The sequence below is a fragment of the Ananas comosus genome, unplaced genomic scaffold (assembly GCF_001540865.1).
Source record: "Ananas comosus cultivar F153 unplaced genomic scaffold, ASM154086v1, whole genome shotgun sequence".
Lineage (NCBI taxonomy): Eukaryota > Viridiplantae > Streptophyta > Magnoliopsida > Poales > Bromeliaceae > Ananas > Ananas comosus.
This window is the reverse complement of record NW_017891235.1, coordinates 10,748-15,132: the sequence shown is the minus strand read 5'-3', so window position 1 is coordinate 15,132 and position 4,385 is coordinate 10,748. Positions and strand designations below refer to the sequence as shown.

The window sequence follows — 4,385 nt, the reverse complement described above, 5'->3', positions numbered from 1 at the left end:
GTCAACTATTGATGATAGTTGATTACGACACGGGCTTGACAAGCAGATTGTGTGAGTAGTTGTTGATTATATGAAAAGAGTGCCGATTCTAAGGTATATCACTTAAGTGAGAATTGAATTAGTGTGGTAACGAAGGCAAATAAGTCATTGAATGTTGAATTGCATGCCATTGGGATTTAGAGAACATATAATAATCAGCAGGAAGAATAGGGCATATTCTGGATGTGCTCGATTGATTATTAGGATGATTGGCACAAGTGGTTACCAAAAATTTTGAGATTATGGTGCCTAATCTAAGGAATTGGATTAACCCCTATTCTTTAGGGGATGGTGAGCATAAGGAAATTGCTCTGAGATGTGAAGTATGCGAGAAAATACACAATGAATTTCAAATCGTTGAATTGAATTCCGTATATACTTCAAAGGGGAAACTATGGAATTACTAGATGAAGTAATTTGGAAACAGTATTAGGAGTGCATAATATGATTATAAGAATGGAGAAATTCCAGAATAGTATAATTCTGTATATTGGTGAGTATTGGAACCTATCTTCATATGTTTAACTGGATAAATGAAGATATGTAAGTGTATCTATGTTTCGCAGACGAAACTTTTGTTAACTGGGGGAGATTGTAATATACGGAGAATTTCAGGTTGCAATGCTAACTTTGATCTGGAAGATTAAAGTGAAGTTTGAATTGGATATGTATCTTTCCCGAGTGATTTTGAAGGTGTGGGAATGATTTGTAGAGGTAATTGAGTATTCGGGCACAAATCGGGCGCGAAATGAACTTGAAAGGGAATTTTCAGATTGTGACGCTAACTTTGATCTACGCGATCAAGTGAGCTATGAATGTTAATTGCAGTACCTCCGAATTATTTTGGAAGTGCGAGAATAGTTAATAGTAGATTTCGGAGATGCTTGGATGTAATATGTCGGATTTTGATTTCGCGGCAAATCTTGATCGAAATAATGCCAAAACGAAAATTAATTGCTTTCAAATTAAATTTGCAGCTTGTAGAGGTTATTTGACATAATTTGGAAGTGATTAGAAGTGTTCGGAGCGAACTAAACGCGCAAAAAGGCTTCAAATTGCTGCTGCCAGCTTGTTGTTAGTGCAGGGACTGAATTATAAAGCTGCAAGGACCAAATTGTAAACAGTAAGGCTGCAATGCACTTTTTTGGTTTTTAAGGGATTAAGTTGCAGTTTTTCAGCCTTATCCCCTTAAACCTGGTCCCCTGCATATGTTCACGTATTCAACTCTCTCTCTCTTCTTTCTTTTCATTTCTTTCCTCCTCTTTTTCTCTCTAGGCTGGTAGAGGTTTGGTTGAAGAAGAAGTGGGCAGCTTGCGTTTTGGGCTTGGTGCCGAATTGGAAACGCTGCTATGAAAGCTTCGAAACCTAAGGTAAGGAGCTGTTCCTCAGCCAGGATTTGGTCTAGCTACTCTATGAAAAGGCTCTAAGAGGTTAAAAGTTGTATTAGTAGGTATGAAATCTAAGAATTATGCTAAAGATAACATGTTATGAGTATGTAAGTGTAAGTTGTTGTTAAAAACTGAAATTGATGTGTAGCGAAGTTAATTCCTGGTTTGGAGGGTTTGTGCAAGTACCTACTAAGGATTGGAATCACAAATTTTAAGTATTAGGATTTCTAATACCATAGAAAAGCTTAGGGGAAGTTGTGGCAGCATGTATATATATATACTTATGAATGGTATGTAAGTGTGATCTAATGTTAATTAGAGTTGAGTTAATTGCACTAAAGAAGCTTTAATTGGGCTGATTGGAGTTTCAGCGGCTGCCTTGATGAGTTTTGGGCACTCGAATTGGAGAAGGGAACTTGATGGAGCTTTTTGGTGAGCCGAATTGAGAAGGACCTGAGAGGAAAGCTTCATAGGAGGTAAATGAATGTCTCTTCCCTGGTTTGAGTGATAAGAATTACATTAAAGGGGTTGTAAGTACTAGAGTTACTTACTTAAAGTGATATAGGGGCTGTGAAGCAAACATAAACGGAATTTCAGCATAAATACCCTGCTGTTGGAGCTGAAAGAAAGCTTGTTGAAGCTGCAAATTGAGGTAAGATTGATGCTTATCTCTGGTTAGAGTTATATTAGTTACTCTAGAAGAGTTCTAAGCAAGAGAACTAATTGTTCTAGGTTTGTAGCGGCTGCACAAAGAGGAAGTAAAGTGCAGAATTTCCGCAAAGTGTAGAAATTTCAACATAGTGCAGATTTTGAGGTTGAGTGGAAAAAGAAGCTTTAAAGTAAAATTCCTCGCTGATTGGAGCTGAAGGTAACTAGATGGATTGGGTGTTAACTAATTTAGAAGAGTTTTAAACTATAGAATGGAGTGTTCTATGATGTAATGGCTGCCAAAAGAGAAGTAATAGAGTAGATTCCTGCAGATTTCAGCATTGATTCCTGCTGGTTATTAAAGCTGAAAATGAGTTAATTGAATAGCAAATTAAGATAATTATGGTTAGGTATGGATTGAAATTCAATTAGTATAACAGGGAGATGCTAATTGGAAGTCCTGTGGGAGTTGGAGCTCGTGGAAATCACAAAACTGTATTGTGAATTCCATAAGCTAACTCTAAGTATATAGATGTGTGAGTATATGCATATATATATATACTTCTGATTAAGTGTTGGAAGATAAAATCTCAGTTAAGATCATATAAAATCCTTCTTAAAAGTGAGGTTATTTATCCCTAATTCTCAGTTACTAATGGATAGAATTGATAAGAAGTTTAGTAGTAAGAACAAGTATATGTATATGTTAATAATATATACAAGTTGGAGTCAAAATGCAAAGTTGTAGAAGATATGAATATAACTGAAGTTTAACCTCTTTTATTCCTTTCTGAATGAAGGTTTGACATGCTCGGAAGCTTGGATTGAGATTCCGACGGATCTACGACGCGTTAATTAGGAAACGCATCGTTCTAGCCTCGATTACAGCGAGTCGCGGGGACTAGTTGTTTACACATTTCAAGACGTTGGTGTTAGTATTTCGGCATCCCTACAGGTGGGTGGTGCTATCCGAAGTCTTCGAATCCCTCTTTATGTCTATGTCATATCATTGAGCATATCTATATACGTGAATTGCATTATATTCATGCATTATAGGGAAATTCTCATTATGCAATTGAATTTCTGTCAATGTAAAGAGCATATGGACAATAGAATATGGACATAGAACCTTATGAATATGTGAATTTTATTGAGGATGACAATAGTAAATTTGGTGACATCATGACTAGAGATTTGGTTAGCATCGAGAATGAAATTGTAAAACTAGTATAAAGGGCTAGTTAGAGTTAAAGTGTGGCATTGTCTTTCATTGAATCCTCTAAAGGAGATCAGATCATACTCACATCATCTTATGTTCAAGGAAGGTCGCTCCTCCTTGAACGATGAGCTCCGGAGTAGTCATCTCAACTGGATCAGGAGCTAGCGTCTCCCCCAGTAGACAGTCCCGTCGGGATGTAGCTTGCGTCTCCCCGATACTTGGGATTTTGTCGGTGAGTTATTGTTAACCAAAGGGTTAACCAGTTTAATTGGGTAATAATTATGTATAGCATGCATGCATCAATTTCAGCTATTATCTACTGTTTCTTTCAGCTTTGTACAGGCATTGTAGTAGTTACATGTTATAGCTGGTTACTATCTATTCTCTTTTCTTGCCTACATATGCCTGAATAGACCTAGTGGGTGAGTCAGCGAGATCGGTGGCCGAACCCACTGGAAACTTTCAGTAGTTCTCACCCCACTAACCATGCAGGTTCTAGTTCGTACGGGGTGGTCGAGGATCGTGACAGGGACAGCGCGCTATAGATAGCGACATCCATTTAGTATAGTTGTACCTTATTTATTTCATCTGTTTATAGTTGATGAAAGTAAATGTAAATTATTCATTTGAGAGATGGCAATGTATATATTGGAAGAATGAATGTAATAATTATGTAAGCTTTGTATTTGATTTAAAGAAATCAAGATACAATAATGCTTTAGTTATTTACTTTCACTTGCTTGTGTTGCTTGCCCTCGTACAAGCCATGTATATTGAAATTTTTTCTGGGCATTTCTTTATACATGTTTGTTGTTGTTGTTGAGCCTTGGGCGAACAGAGGAGGTTCTCTTCGTTCGGCATCTGTATACGGGCCCGAATCGACCAAATTGACGATAGCGGGACGTGACACTGGGTGAGGTATTGCTCTCGGGGTCCGGACCTTAGCTTCAGGGTTCGGACCCCGTATGTGAAAAATGCCCAGTGAGGGCTGTTGTGAAAAATGGAATTGAGAGGGATTTAAGTGCAAATGTGACATGAGATGGGTGTATGTATGTGAGAGAGCTTGTGTTAGGGCTCATTTCTTACCCTCA

The 4,385-nt window shown here is 37.7% G+C and overlaps 1 long non-coding RNA gene across 5 annotated transcripts; it reads left to right on the top strand.

Annotated features, from left to right (window-relative positions):
- Positions 1-1,266: 1,266 nt before the first annotated feature.
- LOC109704760 lies at positions 1,267-3,960 on the top strand. Of its 5 annotated transcripts, none has more exons than XR_002214480.1 (4): positions 1,267-1,409; positions 1,799-1,903; positions 1,993-2,079; positions 2,160-2,475. It is a non-coding gene; the product is annotated as an uncharacterized LOC109704760 (long non-coding RNA). The 5 variants fall into 5 exon arrangements; XR_002214481.1 differs by lacking the exon at positions 1,267-1,409 and adding an exon at positions 1,699-1,717; XR_002214482.1 differs by lacking the exon at positions 1,267-1,409 and adding an exon at positions 3,787-3,960 and having other exon boundaries at positions 1,725-1,903; positions 2,160-2,295.
- The last annotated feature ends 425 nt before the right edge of the window (positions 3,961-4,385 follow it).